Source organism: Falco biarmicus, chromosome 9 (assembly GCF_023638135.1).
Source record: "Falco biarmicus isolate bFalBia1 chromosome 9, bFalBia1.pri, whole genome shotgun sequence".
NCBI classification, from domain to species: Eukaryota; Metazoa; Chordata; class Aves; order Falconiformes; family Falconidae; genus Falco; species Falco biarmicus.
Window position 1 is genome coordinate 17,798,177 of NC_079296.1, and position 21,655 is coordinate 17,819,831.

At 46.7% G+C, this 21,655-nt stretch overlaps 1 protein-coding gene across 13 annotated transcripts in view; it reads right to left on the reverse strand.

Annotated features, from left to right (window-relative positions):
- The window catches only part of CAMK2G (calcium/calmodulin dependent protein kinase II gamma), a 121,653-nt gene that overhangs the window by 80,408 nt on the left and 19,590 nt on the right, over positions 1–21,655 (reverse strand). Inside the window, exon 1 of one of the 13 annotated variants that reach the window (XM_056350772.1) lies at positions 11,415–11,433. The exons of the other annotated variants lie outside the window; for them this stretch is intronic. The gene's annotated coding sequence lies outside the window, so the exon portion shown is untranslated. Of the gene's footprint in view, positions 1–11,414; positions 11,434–21,655 lie in introns of those variants that run through there. 13 annotated transcript variants of the gene reach the window in all.

Below are 21,655 nucleotides of genomic sequence, written 5' to 3' on the forward strand. Positions count from 1 at the left end.
ATGGTAAAAGAAAATCTCCTTATGCCTCCTTCTTTGCCATCTCTGCCCGGACAGGTGGTCCAGCCAGATGAGACCTGGGACCCTGCTCATCCTATCACCAAAACTGCTATCTCCATTTCAAGGTGAATGCTAGCAAAAGTGACCCCTGCCCCCTCCTCGGCCTCTCTCCTCCTCTTCAGTTCTTCTGGTAAGCAGTGTATTAAATACTGCAGTCCTTCAGCAGGCAGGCAGAGGACAACTACAAATGTCTGAATATGGTATACCATAAAGATACTGCTGCAGCCCCAGCATAGAAATATAGCACTCATACAGCTCTCCGGAAAGCTGAAGAACATGGGGATACAGAAGCACAGCACTTTACCTAAAAAAAAAAATAAAAAAAATTCATCTGTGCTGTAGGACTAGTCTCTGCAGCAAAAAGAGGTTCCCAGGTCCCGTGACCCAGCAGGGGAGGGAGGCAGAGGCAGGGCAGGCGGCACTGTTTAGGGCTTAGGAACAGCGAGTCTCCCAAGCTGCTTATATCCACCACAGTCAGGATCTGAAGTGACAGCAGCCAGCGGGCAGGAAGGCCTAGAAAGCGTGTCCTCCAGGCCCTAGTAAATGCAAGCACAGTATGTGCTTCTGAAAGAAAAATACTAACGGTACTTGTAGCCAGGAGTACAGACAGGAGACAAAGATGACTAAAGAAGTGTCTAGAGGGATGCCAAAGCCACAAGTCTGGAGCATAAGAGGGGCAGAGAACATACCAAAAAGAGTAGCACAAAGAAAATGGGATCACATTGAGAAGAGAAAGCCCAGCTCAGAGGTGGGACTCTTTGGCCTCAGTGAAAAGGAGCAAAGGACAGCAAAGTGGCTGCGCAGGGCAGGCTGCCCTCCTCCACATGCCATAAACCCTCAGCAGCAGCCTGGAGCATTACTGACCATGACACAGTTCCACAGAAAGTAAGCCTGGCAACCTCTGACAAGCTTACCAACTGTTGTGATCACAAAGTAATCAGTTTTCTATTTTACAATTATTTAAAGAATTTCCTGTACTTCACTCTCTCTCCACATTTGTTCTTCCACCACACCATGAAACACGTTTCTCTGTTCAGCTGGAGCAAAGCCACCAGACCCTCCAGTCACCACAGCCACGGTGGCGCCCAGACAGGGCATTCAGCCTAACACCACCAGCCACCATCCAAAAGAGTGACTGTGCTGCTGGCTGATCAGCTTAGGAAGTTTCTACCTCCGGCCCATCTGCTTGTTGTCACCTCCTCAGCCGAGTCCAGTGCCAGATCAGCTGTTTGGGTGGCAGCCCTATAAGCAGGGAAGGAGAAGCAGAAAAGGGAATTTTAAGTCTTCTCTGAAATCAGTTGAGCTTCCAAGGCAGTTGATAAAATTAACAACCTTAACAGAAATTGCCCACTGCAAACAGCAACCAAATAAAGCTGCTAGTTCCCAAATGGCTGATGACCAAGCCACAGCTGCGAGGGGGGGGGAGGAGAGGGGGAAAGTGCGCATGAATCCTTGAGTGAGTCACTTGTTCCCTGCATCCCTGCTGGCCTAGATAAATGCTGCTGCCAGTTGATGATGGGTGCCGCAAACCAACTCTTTAAGCCCACAGCATCCCTGCTGCTCATCTTCTGGTGGGCACAGAGCCCACACTGAACAACGCAATCTCTGCACAAGTGTGCAAGTAGAGGTAGTCACAATGGCTGTTAGGTCTCCAAGGTTCCTGTACAGCTCTGATAAGACTTCTAGGTCTCCTCTTGTCCTTGCTTCTACTTTCAGAAGTCCGCCCTCAAGGACTGGGATCTCAGGCAGGTAAGGATGCAAAATACAAAGCTTCCCCTTCTAGACACGGAAAAAATTGGAAAAAAAATGTGAAAGCAACTAGATAATAGAATTAAAATAGCGATGAAGGCACTGTGTAGGAAGTTGCTCCTCATCCCTGTACTGACATAAGTTTGTTTACAGCACTGACTGCTCACCTGTACCATCCCAGCAACACGTGCTGATGGATCCCATCAGGAACACCTTACCTCAATGCTGAAGTTTAGGAAGAAGGCAGCAGTATGCCTCCTAACTACCCAAAGCACAAAATGCATCAGAATTAATAGCAAATCATTATCAAGTCTAAATCACATGTGTAACATCTCCCCTGCAGATACACCAAGGACAGGGAACTGGTTTAAAACAGATACTCCAGCTAGTTAGATCTCTACAACTCCAAGCCTCAAGTGCTGTAATACTGAGGCACCACAGTGGCAAATCCTGCAGTAAAGTCATTCAGTGTTTTAAGAATGGAGGGTCCTGTCATGCCTGATGCAATCCCTGTGGGAGTGCTGTTAAAGTTTTAACTGTTCTCACCCACCCATTGAGTATGTGACAGATTTCTTTACCCCAGTTTCGTAAGTGTACAAACACATTGAAGCAATGGGGAGAGAAAAGGAAAAAAAACTTGAAAAAAGCAAGAGTCTCAGTTTTCTGCATCTGCAGTGCTGGTGTACACACTGGATGCTGAGGACCTCCACAACAGAAGCTGGCTAACTGACATTCACACCGAGAAGAAAGGGTCAGGCCGCAATCTCTGTTTCAGGCTAATGATGTTAAATTTTGCAATTTGTAAATCCCATCTTCTCTGTCACACAGTTCTGAAAACTTTCCCCGATTCTTGGTTGTGAAATGGCAAAACACACAGGATCCCCGGTAAAATACGGTTGTTTCCACAGTTCTCATTGCCTGAGGCAGCACTGGCTTCTCCAAACCATCTGTGTAAGTAGCTCAGAGAATGCAAAGAACTAAAAGAACAGCTTCTCCTCTGCCCAAGTAATCTATTCCTCTGACCTGAAGACGTATCTTTCAGTGGTTTTCCTACTCCCTACAACAAAAAAAACCCATAATTTAAGACGCACCTGCAAAGCTTCTTCATCTGTAGCTTTAAAGACACGAGACGGAAGAATTACAGCGTTGTCATCCATGGTTAAAAGCAAGGAATATGCACAGGAGAGAGAGCAGCATGAGGCAGAAAGTAAGATGCTGCCTGGGACACCTGCCTCAACCAAGAGTATGGTAACAGCAAATCCTACCAAGTGTACATACACGCCATAGTTTCATAAAGGGTCATTGATATAACCTAGTATCAAGGAAAGGTCAGCAGTTTAAACTACTTGTGCAGTCTTTCTACAGCCTCCTAGACAGGCAGGGTTACTCGAATGCTTTGATGCCAGGTTTTCCTAAGGGAACTGCAGCCAAAACAAGCACATCTGAAGGCATTTACTGCAATACTAATAAGTGAAGAGGGGAGAGATGATCATTTCTGCAGCCTTCGACCAACACAGCTCACACCGAGAAACCACGCAAGGGAATGACTGAAGCAGGGCGGTCAGGACATGAAGTGCTGCCTACCCTACCCTAAGACAAGCAAAGCAAACCGCCTGTGCTAGCCACCAGAGCACTCTGTCCCCCCGCCAGCTGGGTACTCCAGCCCACCGACTCTCCTGAAGCACCAGATGCTGCCACTCCTTCCAAGCGCCGTCTGGCTAGCAATGCCCCCGGGCCCAAAAAGCTGGCCAGCCCAAGACATGTTGTATTCACGAGGCCTCTAAAGTCTCCTGAAAACGTAAAGACGTCCCACCATAAAAAGGCCTGTCTGGCAAACATATCCTAAAACTTTAGCAAACCCTTCCTGTAGAAGAAAGCAGTCCAGGGACTAAACGAACTACGGAGAGCCAGAGGAAAGCAGCTTCCCAAACTACTGTGCTCCAAAATATCAAACAGAAACACAGCAATGGAGAAATCAATCAGTGGACTTGAAGATCTGGGCAGACTTCTTTATCTTCTTCTATTGGTCGCCTTGGTCGATCCAATCATACCCTAGTGTAACCTCTGCTTAACTGCCCTGAGCACCTGGCTCTTGAGCACCGAACACAAGTCACGTGCTCCTGTGTTTATACATCTGTGCTAGAGGAAAATTTACATCAACTGGCTCAGGTCCTGCTTGTGCAATCGATCACCCTTTGTCATATCTGAGTGGCAATTCTTTAGCCAAAGCCTGGGACCTGGGGCAAAAGATTCCTCCCTTAGCTGTCAGGGATCCCAGCAACTCAGGAGACAAAAGGTCTCTGGAAGTCACTAGGATAGTTGAGCCTGTGTGAAAGAGTGGGAGTCCCTGTTCTTCAGGGAAAGAAACATTTTTTAGGAGGAACAGCCTGATACTGTTCCATTGCTAGCAATTATGCTAGGTTTTAAACAGCAAATGTGTTTCCTTTTAGTGACCAGAGTTTGATTTAATGTCCAATTCCAGCACAGATTTCTTGCTTTTGAAGTCCAAGTTCCACCCCTTACACTCCCACCATCTCACCATACTTGTGGACTTCTTCCTTACTCCACATTTTAACTGAAGAGATCTGTGTTTTTAAAGAAAACATTTTTTCATTTTGAAACATAAACAACCAACTGAAAAGTTGGGAAGGTACCCGAAAGACAGCTGAGGGTCACTGCTTATGACTTGTGGAAGTCAGGCAGACACATGGCATTCGGCTGTCTCCGCTTCTGCGGGCACCCAGGGGACCTGCGAGTGCAGTGTAGGCAAAAGCCAGCAGCACCCTGCCACAGGAGCAGCAACTGAGGACAGCTCAAAGCTGGATATAAAAGAGGGGGTGGGGAAAGGCTGCAGTGAAGACCTAGTGACATATCAGGACAGGCAAGGAGAGCAACCAAAGAGAACAGGTCGTGATCTGGCAGGATGGGAGCTGCAGAAGGAGAGAGAGAGAAAAAAACCAAGGCACCCTCCTGCCAAAAGACTAAAAAAAAAAAATATTAAAAATTAAAGAAAAAGACAGTTTCTTGAAAATTCTCTTTTGTAACATTGCAGTGACATGTAAACTACTGCTCTAGCAGCCACAAAAATGCCAGATGAATGCAACAGAGGCTGGTTTGCACAGGGAGGGAGGGAGGAAGATGTACTCGATGGCATCCTCCAAAGAACCACATGGTCTCCTCCAGCACTGCTCTCCTTTGCTCCCTCCAGGAGGTGCACAAGGCAGAGCTGGAAGGACAGTCTTTGATGGCAGTAAGACACCCTTTCCTGTCCTTGCTGCCTTCCTAATAGCAGTGTGTTTGAGGTGCAAAACAAACTGACCAAACTTGTAAGCGGTTTCTAGATTTCTTTTCCGAAAGGTCAATGTGACAAGCTCAGACAGGCTTTTATGGAATCTGCTTGCCAAATCCAAGACAGCACTTGAGAACATTCTCGTCAAGTCCCTTATGGATCTCTCTCTGATGATGAATAACCTTTGGGACCACAGAAACAATTCACAGAGCAGGGTTCAGAGAACTTCTGTGTTACAATTCTTTTATTTGATCCACAATTTCTACCTAAAACTAAGATTTCTGTTGAATTACAAGTCCTACTTTTTAACAACACACTTACCAAACATATGAGTAGTATCTCTGTACACATCTTGGTGAATATTGTTTCTCCTTCTTCTGCGTAGCTTGCCAGCATACTGTGTGTATCTAGTGCCACACTGTCTGGCCCTTGCAGAACAATAAGCCTTCTTCAAGAGCTTTTAGTGAGCCCACAAGCTTTCTAACCTGCAGGCTGGTAGCTGCCTGTTGGTAGAGTGCCAAGACAAAAATGGGATGTCCCTTCACAAGGACCAGAGGCACAATCAGGAACAAGCATCTGAGCACTGTCCAAACATCCAGGACTAACAGCACACTGTCAAAGGTTTTTATCAAAAAAGTTAAAGCAAGGTTTGATTCTCCTGCGTTGTGGACATGACACAGGTTCCAGTATGAGAAGCAAAGATCAGCATATGGAACAGAAGATGACCTTAAGAGCATGCCGTGACCCTAACAAAAATGAATACACAAATTACCATCTGGAATTAAGTTTCACATAAGGAAAAGGGGCAATAAGCTGCCTTTTGTAAAAGCCCTGCAGCCCCTGCTACACCACTGATAAGAGTGAAATAAAACAAGAGATCCCATCAGCAGCCTTGCTCTGAGCAACCGCTTTTATTTTAGCGAGGCAGGAGGGGAAGGGGGAGCGCCTTCATTAGTCACTGATAGGATAAGTTGTATTTACAAAGAGTGCATTAGTCATCCAGTGGTTTTGTTCCAGGGGGAGCAGAGGAGGGCTGTCTTGCCTTCCACAGGAGACAAGGCCTCCATGCCCGAAAGCATGGCCACTGCACACTTCATCCCAGAAAGCGCTCCTGATGTGCGAGGTCCCCGCATCCCTCCACCCAGGCACTGCCTTCTGCTCTCTGACGGATACCGACAGGAAGACTCAGGTGGAAAACAGATCCTTCCGATTAGTATTGCCCTACACTGCCTCTCGGGGCTCGGTTTATTTAACACACATCAAAACAGCACCGCCAGCTCTGGTGGGAGGAAGACACAAAATACTGAGGCTGCAGCTTCTCTCGTAGCTGTCACTGCTCACATGAAAGCTCATCCACAAAGGAAAATAAGAGTGCAAGGCAAGCAATTCAGATGTATTGCAAAGACAGACGCTCCTCTTTTCCTTCCTAAAGTCACAGCAGGCTGCAGAAAGCCTAAAATTCGCAGAGACCCTACCCTAGCCAGGGCAGTTTGAAGTGTCTGGACTACAATGTACTTCTGCACAGCTTCTGTGCACGCCCCAGCTCTCCGAGCACTCTCATCCCCAGCGGGCAGACAGGAATGGTCCCTTCCCGCACGCCTCCTCCCAGTGTGCTGGCTATGGCCATCGCAAAAGGCTGCGGCCAGCAGGACCTGCCGCTCGGTGCGGAGGGCGCACCAAGGAAAGGCAGGGGCTGCGTTTCTGCCGGCACCTGCAGAGAGGTTCAAGTGCTTGGGAGCTGGAGAGTCGGGAAGGCTGGGGAATGCAAGACTTGTCACAGAATAAATACGCTGTCCCTTCAAATGCTGAGCTGTTATCAACTCTTCAAGAGCTTCTGAGCTGTGGGGAATCTGCCTCCAGTTCATCTGAGAAATTCTGGGAAGTTCTCGAACCACTGAGAAGAGGGCTGCCAGCTTAGTGCATGTTTTACTGCTACTGTCCTACAAATCTATTCATTTCTGTTATAAAAATAAACCAAAATCAAACCTATAACCACACTCACGTCTGCCCTGCTAACAGTGGTTTTGCTGCCTCCTCCCCCTGCCCAGCCACTCATTCATCTTCACACAAAATAGCAAAGGGATTACGCAGATGTTGCTTTGCTATCCTGACCTTCTTAACCTATGCCCACGTGCCACCACCGATGTGCATTCACCATCCCATCATCCGTACGTCAGAGGCTAACTCCCTTCTGACTGCAGCCTCATTCAGAAGCTGGGTGGTAATTCTCATCTGCTACACAGAGACAGGAACGACCACCCTCCCTGCATGAGTGGGAAGCAAGGTCCAGAGCACAACATGGTAGTTGTAAACCATGACTGAAAAGGAGAAGGACAACACAGGCAGCACACCCAGAGCTGTATCTGACTGAGGGGCAGCAGGAACACTGGAAAACTGAATGCTCAGAGAGGAGATCCACAACGGGGACAGTGTAGCGCAGCTGTGGATGTGTGCCTGGGGGAGAGGGAACCGCACCATGAGGGACACAATTTCACTTGTGCACCCAGCAGAAGCAGCAGTTCAAATGGAGCTGAGGCTACTGCAAAGGAGAAACAGAAGGTGGCTGAAGGTTTGCATATAAGCTGTTCTCTGCCTCTGGGTGCAAGTCTCTGTCCAATCCAGAGAGGCTGCACAAGTCCTCCAGAACAGGTCAGCAAGGATTTGCACAGTCATGGCTTGACCACACAATGGACACAGGGAAGTTGCACCCTAACCAGCAAGGATCAACTACCTACACTGTCCAACACCCAGCTTCAGAGAGCCCGAGATGCTCAGAGCAGCCTAGAATAAATCCATGGTGATGTCCAGAGCAAGGGAACAAACACCCTTATGATTCAGAACAACCGCTTGAGAGATCTACAGCTGGGGAGGTTCCAGGTGAACAGGACGAAAGACTCTGAAACTTGCTCAAGCAAACTGGAGGAAGCATACAGCAGACACAGGACCAGGTGGCATGGGAAGGTCTCTGGCCAGGATGAGAGGGTAACTTATGTGTGGCCATCGCTGCAATGATCACAGCCAGCACTGCTGGTGAGCCTTATGAGAGGCTCATAAGACCAGCAAAATGCAGCTGTTAAAACCTGTCCACCATCACCCAGAACATACAGGGAAGCAGCAGGTCTCTGTTAACAGGTCAATGTTAACACTGATTCCAAAGATCAGCCCAAAGGTGGTCTCCAGCTCAGCCCTGCCATCCTCACAGTTGTTCCCTACCTTCTGCAGCACTCCAGGCATCTGCCCTGGGGAGCTGCAGGGCTGACACATCCACAGGGCAGAGCAGAGTCACTTTCCCAAGAACAGTTTTCTCTGAAGCTTCAGAAAAAGAAAATAATCAAGGCCTCTTCAAACCAAAATCCCAAAGACAAACCAAAATTCAGCTGCTAGGACTTACAAACCAACGTAGCTAACAGCTCCCAGAATTTTCCAGGGTGTGCAGCCATAGTTAGGAGCGCACCTGCCACAGCTGCATTTCCATTCCTTTGGCAGGAAAGGTGTGTGGAGAGGCAAAGCACAGCATGCTGCAGCACACATGGGGGGTTACTAGGCTTTTTGGCCACTTTCCTAGTTTTTAGATCCCTTTTTCACATTCCAGTATTACGAAAGTCACTGTATTTCCCCATGCACAGCAAAGCACTAACTTTCTTGACCTCCAGGGCATTAAAAACACCAGCATCCCTAACACACCACAGTTAGCACAGACATAAGCTATCAAAATCCCAGGATTTCCACTGCCCTCTGTTTGCTGCTCTGCCCTGAGCAGACAGATGCATGCCTCTCACCAGCATCTTTCACCCACCTGCCTCCTCACCTCGACCCAGAGAGGGGACAGAAAACACACTTCGCTAGGATCTGAAGATGACGAATCCAGCACTGTAGAAAAGCTGCTGCCTGCAAAGACTCAAGTGGTCACACAGGTTTTTCTCCATAGGGTCAGGGGTTGGAAAAGTTCCAGGAGGCTGGGCTTTAGTGAACGAGACCCGGTGCAAGGGGATACCATAAGCAGCTGTTCGCTGGGAAGCCAAGACCTTTGCTTTAATAGTGTAGCAGCAGAGCGAGAGCTGGAGTAAAATCGAAGCGATAAGCAAACTGCATAACAATTTCCTCCCGAGCTGGCACTCACAAGCAGGAGACAGACACCCAGCTTCTGATATTGTTCCTGCTGGGCACCTTCTGTCCTTGCAAAAGAGCCTCAAAGCTTTATGGAGATGTCTTCTCTGCAATCAAAGGTTTAATCGCAGCATGAATAGACATACCCACGTTAGCGCTATATTCGCTAGCAGGAGTAGTAATAGCGGGATTCATGGACTTTAATGCAAATTATATGGGCCTGCTGGGGACCTACATATGTGCCTAAGTCGCTAGCCCCCACTGAAATCCACATCACTGTGACTTCAGTGCTATTATCTCTACAGTACTGAGAATAAAGTCAGTGAAGTATGTCCTTAACGCTGCAATCACACCTTCTGCTACACTGCCAGCAGAGAGACCTAGCTCTCCCTCCATCAGCTTCAGCTACTCAGTACTCGTATACAGACCAGGAGAAGCGGGATAAAAGGAACTGACAGAAAACGGGGAAAAGTACAGACACAAGGTGAGAGATTTCTAATTATGCCTTGTTTGTCCAGTCCTGCATGCTTTTCCACTCAAACACGGAACACATCCAGAGACAAGTTCTACAGTAGTAATAGTAGTCGTGGTAATAACAACAGTAATTAGTAGAAAGATGTATCAAAAGGGAAAAACACATGAAGAGCAGCTCCAGGAACTCACAGCACATGTGGGTGAAGTGATTACACTTCGTATCTCGCAACTGCACTGCCCACATCCAATTCCATCTTCAGTGCAATGAGCAAGCTGCGTCAGGTCCCCGTCTCCAGTTCCGTGGGTGCACAGATTTACAAATACACACACCGTAGCTCCCATTACAGTGGTCTCCGAGCACAAGCTACCGGCAGCCACAGGTGCCCTGCTCTCCACTAGCTCTGCACTTCAAAACTAGCACTACAGGGGAGGAAACAAACAGGAGCCACCTCTGCATAGGTTTTAGAGCCTCCAAGGGAATATCCAAGTAAATTCCATCACACACAGGACTAACTTATTCCCACGGGGCTGGTCCCCCACCTCAGCTTGATGGCAGTACTACCTCCGCATTCAAAAACATGGTCACCCATTTCAGCTGCCCTTTTTGCATCGTATCACCCAGCAGATGGGACAAAACTGGTAGTTACTTTCTTCAACTTACATCCCAGCTCTCCACTTGAGCATGCTATCCCTAGGTCGGGTTAATGTTCTCCCAGATCTGACAGTCAGAAGCACTTTCAAATTGTACCAGAGAAGAGATTGCCAAGAAAAACAGGCGGCCTCAAACACCCAGGACTTCATCCTTTCCCCTCCAAATGGTACCTATCAGAAAGAAAAGTGGTTTCCAAAAATCTGTCTCTGATGTTTTTTAAAGATCGGGCCACCCTCAAAGAACACATAAGGGAATAAAAGTGAAGGCACGGAACTGGAAGAGGCTTTGGACCAAGAAGATCAGAAGAATGACAGTAGCTGAGCCATAATCAATGGGACTGAACTCCAACGAGTTAAGGATGTGCTTGCTGTACCACCAGCACACTGCCAGGAGCTCTGGAGTCTGAGCCTTACTCCAATTACGAGCTATGGCTGGCTACCTGAGTCCACTGGACCAAGGAAACTGAGAAGCAGATCAGGCATAATCACAGAGCGCTACCAGCTTTGGATGTGTGTTTTGGTAATTCTGAAAGAACAAGGTCCACAAGGGCTCAGGCGTACTGCTGCTGGAAGAAAAGCAAGCCCCCATCGGTTGATTTTCTGTCATTTCTCTTCCACAAGCAAACCCCTCAAAATACATTATTTAAAAAAGTTATCTACCCTGTTAACAAAAGTAACAAACAGTGGAACACACTCCTTTCTTCCCTTAAAATTCTCATGATGTAAATCTGTGAAGAAGACACCCTGAAGTTGGAGACACACATGCTAACAGAAAAAGCACAGAACACAACAAGCTGGAACCCTGGGATGGGCCAACTAGTTCATTTTGCAGGATCAGAGCTGCCTGGGAAAGAGGGCTCAAGAAGGAAGGGGCAGAAGAAACCACCTGATTCGGTCTGCACCACCACCAGCCCACTACTGGGAAAGCACCACTGGCCAGTACTCCCACACCCACTACCTCAGCACGTCAGGAAAGCAAGTTAAGAAGGAAGCCTAAGAAACGCGCAAGATTATAGAGACCTACAGTGTCACTGAGAGGGACCAGCGACCTTACCCAGGAATTGAACAGGAGCCTTTAAAAACTCACCCACGGGGGCTGATTTTCTCAATCGCTACAGAGAGCTTATATAGAATAACCCTGTTAGTTTGTTCCAGGAATCTTCCAGAGGGAAGGGAGGGAAAGGCAGTGTGGTGATAAGAGCTGAAGAAAGACTGGATATTCCCTGAGAAGTGCTTGACGGCATACATACCAGGGTAGAAAGTTAACAGCCTGCCCAGCTTACTTTTGTCACAGACAACGCACGCTGGTCCGCCTGCATGTGTAAACCCACATGTATGGAGGGCATTCCTCCCAGCTCTGGTGCTTGATAGCAAAAAGGTTTGAATGACATCCCACCAGGGTACGGAGGGGACATCATTCTGTCTGACGGTCCAGGAAAAGCTATATCTTACGATGCACAAAGGCACAGAGGCAGCAGATGAGGGGGAAGGCCTAGGGAGATTAACATGTTTATCTCCTCGCTTAAGGCTCTTACCGGCCAATGGTTTCAGCCTGATGGCAGCAACAGGACTAAAAATAAGAACTCAGGCATTACCAGTGACTCACCGTGTGGGCAATGACACTGCGAGGGATCACAGCGAAACCTGCTCCCACTCCTGGAGCCTGGCTCTCAGCTTGTAGGAAATGACTTCCCAAAGAGCCAAGGGAGACCCTGCGTAGAGATCTCTTCATTAAAGTGATCCTGAGACTGTGCAACATTCTCTTCAACTGTGCAGTGGCTTTATATAGATAAATCAGACCAATCTCAGACCCAAATTTTGGGTTCTGTACCTGCATCTCAGAGTGAAACCGAGGCTTGAAGTGACAGATAATGCCATCTGATCACGTCCACACTTTCAGAACATTAAAATTCCCCACAAGAGGCGATGCCAACCACTGCTGGTCTTTGTTTCGGTCCAGATCACATCTACCAGTAAACACATTTCACAGGCATAGCAATTCCTGCGTGTTGCATGAGAAGAGTTCGCTCAGCGAGGACAAGCACACACCAACAAAGCTAGCACCACAGCAAGACACCATTTAGCCTGTAGAACCTCCCACTTCCTCCAAAAATCCCATAGACCCTTCAGATGGTATTTTAGTACTTCAGCTGTATAGAGGTGCAGTGGCATCTCCAATGCCTCAGCTAAGCTACTGGAACGGAGGATACCAGTGGTACAGCTGTATGAGCTAAAGGTCCCACTATAGCACTGACTCCCCTCGTGTTCCCTGAAAGGCCACAGCTAAGGTAAAGCCAAATTTTTTAGAGTATCTCCAGGAGGGGGGAAAAAAAAAAGGGGGGGGAAAGGGGGGGGAAAGGGGGGGAAAGGGGGGGAAAGGGGGGGAAAGGGGGGGAAAGGGGGGGAAAGGGGGGGAAAGGGGGGGAAAGGGGGGGAAAGGGGGGGAAAGGGGGGGAAAGGGGGGGAAAGGGGGGGAAAGGGGGGGGAAAGGGGGGGAAAGGGGGGGAAAGGGGGGGAAAGGGGGGGAAAGGGGGGGAAAGGGGGGGAAAGGGGGGGAAAGGGGGGGAAAGGGGGGGAAAGGGGGGGAAAGGGGGGGAAAGGGGGGGAAAGGGGGGGAAAGGGGGGGAAAGGGGGGGAAAGGGGGGGAAAGGGGGGGAAAGGGGGGGAAAGGGGGGGAAAGGGGGGGAAAGGGGGGGAAAGGGGGGGAAAGGGGGGGGAAAGGGGGGGAAAGGGGGGGAAAGGGGGGGAAAGGGGGGGAAAGGGGGGGAAAGGGGGGGAAAGGGGGGGAAAGGGGGGGAAGATCACTCTTCTGGCACTGTTTGCAGTGCAGATTTGTCCAACAGCAGGTACAGGAGGTCCCTTTGCTGTAACGCTGGCAGTCGCTGCAGTCCCATCCTTTCCCTGCCTGTTTCCTAGTGACCCTGCATCCTCTTTGCTTCTGATGCTGGCACAAGCATTCGTGCAGCAGCGCACTGAACTGGATAGCTGAACTGATCCATCATTAACCTGGTTCACCATGTAACTATATAAAGAATTTGTGCTGGTGCAAGGAGGGAACAAACCGTCAGAAGAAAGGCTGCCTCTTGCAGCAGCAGCAGCACACGGCTCACACTGGCTGCGAATGTTCGTGAAGCTATGGGGTACAATTCCACTGTCCTTTGCTATGATACTCCAAAAATTAGTGCCCACAAGTGGTTTATGTCAGACCACATGATATTCTAGCATTCCGACTGACTTAGCCTACTCCTAATTTCTGATCCATTGTAAGAGAAAACCATTCTTCAGAGCTCCCTCAATATTCTCCCTTCATAACTCCTGGCACTCATGTAAGAGGTCATCATTTTTGAAAGTACAGAATTAAGATCAATCTTTACTATCCTCTCATCACATACTGAAGAAAAATCCTCAGTTTTGCAGATCAAAAAAGTAGAGTGAGAATAAAGGAATTTACTTGAAAAACACCAGGAGTCAGCAGCACAGCCAGGATTTGTGGATCCCTAGAACCTGCACTTACAAGAGAAACCAAAAGCCCAGTCATGTAATTCCAGGATATCACATGAGATCCGGGATACAGCAAGGCAAACATGACATTGCTATTGAGACAGCACCACTTTAGAGATGGGTTGTTCAGCAGCTAGTGAAACACACTGATTTCCCAAGGAGCAATTATGCAGTTGGCTCCTTACCGTCAGAACCAAGGACCACACCACCGAGAACAGAGAGCACTCGAAACCTGTCAGATTGTCTACTGCTCTCCAACAGGGACATCAAAACTGGAGTGTACCGACTCCCAAATGTACACTTAGCTCCCATCCATTCAATATACTGGAGAACCCAAGGAGCAGCACCTCCTCCTGCGTCTGCGAGCGTACAGAGCAATTATCTCCCTAGCTCCGGCTGGTCAGGAACTGGCAGGCCAGAGCACCGAAGAATTTACATGCTCTGAAGTTAAAACGAGTCTGTGAAAGCTCCCAGTTTGTCCTACAAGGACAGAATGGAGACCACACATTGAGAATTATTCAAGTATTAGAACGATAGGACTCTTCACTCAGTGACTAAAAGAAATGGAAGCTTTAAAGGGAAAATAACTTAGCCACCATTTCTAGAAAAGCACATCACTGATTGCTTACAGGAGAAACTGTTTTTATTACAGCCTACACAGAACTCCACACTCTAAGAGAAAAATCACAAAGTGGCATCAGAGGAACAACAAAAAATTGAAGACATGTTTGGTGGAAGCAGCTGCACATTGCCATGGCAGGTATGGGAGGAAGGAGCTTCAGAAGGAAGAGCCCGGCAGCGCCAGCCTGCGCTGCTGCGGGCCAAGATAAACCCGCCTTGGCCTCTCAGATCTGCAGCACAGGGAAGACAAGATAAGCATTCAGTCCAGAGAGGGAAAACACCCAGATTACCAGGAAAAGAGGGGATTTTGAGGAGTTTGTTTTGTTTATCAAGCAAGCAGGTTTCCCACGTAGAAGGACCTGGGACAGCTCGCTCTTGGAAGCCCAAGGAGGAAGAGAGCAGCGTAACTCAGAAAACCAAACGTCTGCAGCTCCAAGGTGCTTTTCCAGTATTCTCTGTCTCCTGCCAAGTTTAAACATATTTTGCCCTGTCCAAGGCAGCTATTCTGACAAAAGGCTGTCCTCCTCATGGACTTTTGGTTGCCTTCATGATAGCAAGAGGCATCCTTGAGTCTTAACTGCTGGCCAAAATCAGTTTGTAGCTCTATGGTGATTAGATGCTCCCAGTAACATAATTTGGACAAGAGAAATAATGGGTCATATTTGGGAAGAAATACAATACAGACCACAGGTATTTGTTTTGCATTTTCCTGTGTTCACCAGTGCAAGTCAAACCTGTCTGCTTCCTTTTGTTCCTCACACTTTTACAAGAGCTGTAACCGCCACCAAAAGGCAGCTTTATTATTTCTTCCGATTTCACACTGAAGCATCATATTGCCAACATGTTGACTGTCTTCACCATGTCTGAGTTAGTCAATAGGATCAATCAGGTTCAGTTCCAATGTGAGATGCAGCCTTGTTCTGTGATTCCCCAGCCCATGACTGTAATACAGTGGTCCCGTTAGTTAGCTTGGGATGTACTTTGAGATCCTTCAGCATATGCAATCTTTTTACCAAGATAAAATATTTGCTCCTGGTTTAGTTCATAAGATTCTGCTTAGTAAAGCTCCAAGGGCATCAGGAGACCATCTCTAATTGTACGCCTCTGAAGAGACTGGAGCAGCCCAGAACGTGACAGCTTATTAGCAAATATTTCACGTGTATGTTATAGGAAAGTTCCTGCCACTCAGGACCTAAATTGTTAAAGTCTCCATTTATCACACAGAAAATATGAGTTAACATATAGACAGGTCATGACTATGCATCAAGAAAAGCAATTAAAATAAAACACAGATCCAGATTGTTTGTACTGGCTGCAAAAAGAACACCCAGCGTTTCCTACAACACCTTACAGCACTGGATTTTCAGGTGCTTTAAACAGCATTTAATTTAGCCTAATAGCACCAACAATAAAAGGAGAACACATAATTTTGCAGAAACAAAATCTGAGATTTAAAATAGTCTTCATTTTGAAAGACTGAGGCTCAACATGACTCTCTGCTTTTCCATAGATGCTGCCTGCCCAACAACCACGTTTCCTTTGATGAGACTTCAGCTAGAGAAGAGGGGGTATTGGGTTTTCTGTCTGAATTTAATACCAAAACTGAACACACACCTGAATGCAATGGCTTGCTTATCATCATACAAGCTGAGTAAGGAAAGATCAGACAACAGATAGCTCACCATCTTTTACCCTCTTTTTAAGGAAAGGGGCAATATTGCCTCAGAGATACCCATTCGCTATAGGCACTTCTAATAAAGGGCACTTTGCCCTATGAACGGCACCTCCTCTTCAACACCAGCTACTTACAAACTAAGCGCTGATATCCAAACTTGAAATGCATCTTGAAGTGGCACCCTGCCATTTATACTGACCCACTCCAGGCAAAAGACATTCCAGACATCTTGAAAGAGATGGCAGATTATGACAAACTGTGCCTTGTCTTCCCCATGCTCTTCTGTACACTTTTCAAAAGCCATGGGAAGAGAGGAGGAGATGAACTGGCAGCTGCTGCAAAGGACATTATCTTTTAGTGAAGGACTCAGAGATGTGAAAGCTTTCCTTCTCTGCCAGCCACCAGTTAACCCAGTAGCACAAGTAATAAAACTCTGGGCTGCAGCACTGAATGACCAAGCTGATGAAGAGATAGAGGAAAAACATTTATATAGACCCAGTAGGCATAACACATTTAAAACCAAAACCAAAATCAAACAAGCAAACAAAGAAAAAAAGCTAATACTTCACTTCTGTTCAAAAAAAAAAAAAAAAAAAAAAAAAGTGTTACAAAATACCTGGAAGTTTAACAAAATAGCAGAAATAACATTGTCCATGCAGATTGGTAGTGACACCACATCATAGGTGTGATTACAGAACAAAAGATTAAATGTCTTATTCCAAGGAACACCCAAAAATTTGATTTTCAGTAATACTGGGTATGCCAAGATAATTCATGCCCAGCAGAACCCCTGGTGCTCAGCGCTTCCACCTCTAAAACAGACAAGCTAAGGACAGCCAGTGGCAATTATAAAGTCCAAGTTTTAGCACAAGCTCACACTGTGGTGTTCAGCTTTGCAATTGCTTTTTCCCTTCCCTTTGTTAACCCCATACGAGAACATATTAAAAGCATAGAGGAACCTTCTCAGTTTGGCTTTTTCAGTAAAGAAATCCCAATCTTTTCAAACACTACATTCTAAGAAAACAGAGCACAGGCTTGCAAATATCCTTGCAATTCTGGGTCAAACTCACAAATCTTGGCCCTGTGGCAACGTACAGCAGGAGAGCAAGACCTGGAAAAGAAAAACCTGGCCAAGCCGTATGCATGCAAACCTGGCACCGTTCAGTGTTTCTGGCCATCAGGGCACAAAACGTTTTGCACCGAGAGCACATTTCTCCTCCCACCTACAGAGCAGCGCCCTGGGCAGCCCCACCAGCCCCCCACCAGCCCCCCACTTGCTCCTGCGCACGCCGGCATGCTGCCTGCGCTACAGCTCCAAGCTCCACCGGGGATGCAGCAGCTCGCCACGCAGCATCTTTCTCAGCTCCGTTTTAACCCGAGCCGCCAGCCAGCGCTCCTGCATGCCCTAGGCACCCACCAGTTTCCAACTTCTGTAGGTAAAAAGCTTCAGAAGTCTGGCTTTTTTTTCCAAGCAGTTGAGTCTCTCCCACAAATGGCTCAACAGTCCCTACAGTAGGGCTGGAGTGCTCGGTGGCAAACACCCCAACCTCCCTCTTCCACGAAGGGCTGACATGTAGCTACATAATGCATACTGAAAATTGCATGAGCCCCCCCAAAGCCCCTCCAGCTCCACACAGAAGATGCAACTGCTAGAGGCTAGGGCACGGTGGTCAGAAATGCTTTTGTTATAGCACATAAACGGCTCGTTTGAGAACAGACACGACATCCTTCAGCTTAGCACCAGAACTAGGGACAGAGGAATCACCACTGAGCTAGCCACTAGCTAGCCACCTAAGGACCACTAAGCTTCAAGAACATGATCCTGCCACAGACACCAGTTAATAGGAGGTTGCTTTATTAGAAGATGAAGTCCAATTAAAATCCTAAATGGTCTGGTACCATTAGTTTTATTTGGCAGCCAGGGTACAGAACCAAGAAATCAAGTCTGTCTCCAGCAATCAATGATGCCCTCAAGAATGGAAGAAGAAACATCCCCTTTATGTGAAAATCTCCCCTCTGTCCTAAGACCTGCCCGCTTTGTCCCACAGCATGGAAGTTCTCCCAGTATACAGAACCTATGACCACAGAAAGCTGTAATTCTTACGAACTTAGTACACACAGAAAAATAAGAGAATACCCGGAAAATCCTTTTCAATGAAGATGGAAGAGCTGGTCCTGTATTAGGGGAAGCTCTTCCAAGTCTGCAGAGTGGCATGACAGGCCGTCCTATCTCAAAAGGAAATTATCAGAATGGACGTGTGGGTACAGTATCGAGTGGGAGGACACTAGGTAGAGATAACGGGAGCTTTCACTTCTCTAGACTTTCCCTGTAATGCCTTACTATTTATTCATATGAACAGACATCATCCATGCAGTCTTCTCGTGCCAGCTCCTAAGCAGGAATGTGGGGTTTTTTTTGGTATTTCAAATCCAATGTAGTCATTGCCAATCCTCCTCTCTCCCTAAGCAGAATTGTTCACATAGTGAAAAGCAATGCATATTCTTCCCAACTAAAACAGCACATGACGCGGAGGTGGCAACACACTAAAACATAAACATAACCAGATGAATAATTATGTAAAAACATCACTTCTCTACTCCATGCAAGTGCTCTGTGTTGCTGACTCAGATGTGTTCATTTCAGCAGACAAAAAGCTGGGTTTCACTACTACTACTCCCGCTGAGGCTTGGGAAAGCAAAGTCAAGCCTACGCCAGTCTCAGCTACGTTCGGTCTGGGAAGCTCTTTAGCACAAGAAGCCCCAGCCCTGCAAATTCCCAGTGGGAAATGCAGATCATGGGCACATTTGTAGGAGAATAATTAGTTTTGCAGCCAAGACTGTGCTCCTCCCCCACCCCCTAAATTAAATAAGCCAAGAAAGAGTACACAGCCATCCAGTCATTCTTGGAGAATCATTTTTCTGACTAGGTCTGCACTTTAAGGACGCCATTTTTCATTATTGTTAATAGGTCTCATTAACTAGAAGCTCTTAAGCACAAGACCATTACTAAATGCAGTTTACATTGCACAAAAGCAATGCCCTTATTGTGGCAAGGGCAGGAGGGAAGGAAACAGTTTGCCTTTCCATAAACACCAATAATTCAAAACCAAGTACTATTTGCCCTTCATTTGGGTTCACAGTTACTCCAAATGAATTGACAGTTAAGAGAAGAATGGCTTTAAAGATCTCCAGTTTGCAATTAAGGTGTACCTCATGACTTAAAAATGAACAACATTTCATTTTAAAACACAGCAACTTGGGGGGGGGGGGGGGGGGGGGGGGGCGGGGCAGGCGGGCAACATCACAAAAAAAAGCCCAAAAAAACAACTCACCTCCTCTTCTTTACTTAAGAAAAAATTTCAGAGCTTTTTGGGGTTAGTGATCACATCATATATTTATAAATACGCATGACCACATCCTTAAATTTCAGGCACATAAGCAACTTAAAGGAACAAATACATGTATTTTTAATTTTCCCCCCTCAAACAGCCAGACTCTGGATAATGAACTCTCACTTCAGCTCAAAGTCTGGAACTGTGTGTTCTTAGAAGCTTAAAAGAGAAGGCTGTACAAGAATTTTGCTTGTATGAAGCTACAGAGCTGCTGAGCACAGGGGAAGCTGGCATGCTTCTTTCTAGAAGAGTCAGCCCAGGCAACAGTTAAACCCACTCTAGGAGTCAGAGAAGTACCTACCCAATTTGTTGCAGTGTTTCTGCGCTCCACAAAACCTGCAGGATCACCAGGGCTTTCACCTAGCAACACAGCTGACATCCCTACAACTTGTGCACTGAACTGGCTAGTAACTTATAATACCGTTTTCCATGGAGAAGGCTTGACATCATACTTCTTCATGCCTTCAATTCAAATATTGCTTAAATCAACCTGAGCGCCTTGTCAGGAACAGACACCCTGTTTGTTTGGAGGTGACCAGTGTATCAGCCACAGAGAAAAGCAGAACAACATTTATAGCTTCAGTGTAAAAAGTTACTTCCAACCACATGCCACATCCCAGGCAGTTCACAAGACAAAGGCTGGGAGGACTGTGCGTCACATCCTCCTTCACAGTATTAACATTCCTCCTTATAGGAGGTAAAAACTGGGGGTGGAAGGGATATGCTTCCTAAGTGTCTTTTGTGTAGACCTGCACCACACAGAACTTCTAAAACCAGCATCATCAGATGCTACATTGCTGGTTCTTGAGGCTTTCCTTTTGCTATCTTCTCCCCTGTCCTACTCCACTACAACCAACTAGCAGAAAAATTCTCTGCAACCTGAAGGCCAAGAAAGTTACATGCAGTAGTGCTAGCATAGGTCCATGTACCAGCACGAGTCTTCAACACCATCACACCTTATTCTGACATGCTAAAGGTTAAGAAAACAAAGCTCAAGTCCAAAGACAAACGCAATTTCCAAAAGCCAAGAAAGTCAAGCCATGATGGGCAGTACTGTCAGCTCCTAAATTTAATATACACTCATTGCCAGACGGCTAATTCATTTTTTCTCACATTCCATAACCAACAGTGGCTGAAACCTGCTAATTCAGGTAGAATAGCAACAATTAAACTTGTAACACGCTAGAACATTAGGACAGCCAGATGGCAGAAAAGACAGACCCAAAAAGAGAGTGGCTGGATGTCCTTTCTTAGTGGTTTGTTGGGGTTTTTTTTCCTAAAAAAAAAATAAATAATAAATCAAGCTATAGGATGCATCACTCCCAACGCTGGAGTCAAACCTCCACCCCTTCCCCTATCTTCCACTCTCCTGCTTCAGTGTAGGAAAGGGTGTATCTCCAACGGGAAGTTGTATTCTTCTCTGAAGTTATAGAGAAAACAACTGTCTAAAAAACCAAAAAAAGACATGGATCTATGTTTCAGGGCTGTTCCAGTCATCCTGTACAAAGGGGAGAAGGGATTAATCTCCCAGTGCCAAACACAAACAACCTGAAGAAGTCAGTCTGTAAGCCCTTTACTTTCTAAAAAGAATTCGTCTCTAAATATGCCAACTTTAATTACACACAAGTTTCTCATCCTTTTTTCCAATCTATGATATTTGTCTCAAGGCAGCAAGTCTGAAATGAATTATTGAAAAGATAAATTTTCAATTCGTTGCATAACCACATTTGTCTCTTATTACAGAAAGGGCACACAAGAACATCTAACTAGTTTTCACAGCACACTTTGATTAACCTTAATCACATTCCACCTCTCCCTAGTAGTTTCATTTTCCCTCCACTCCCCCTCCCCTTATATGGCTGCTCCTTCCAACACCTCCACAGCAGTTTCTAACTGCCTTCTAAACAAAAACCTGAATCACACTACTTGAGAGCAGTATCCCCAGCACGCATGCTATTAAGTGTAGAATAGCTTTCTGGTCACTCCCTCCCATTATTTATTCCCTCCCCTGAACCAGCTTTCAGTTAATGACAGGTCTTCATCTCTGCCCCATAACTTCTCATTATTCCTTCTGACGAGCTAACAGTAATCTTAAACACATCCAAGATTTTATTCCTCCCTGGGTGGCAAAGGATGTTC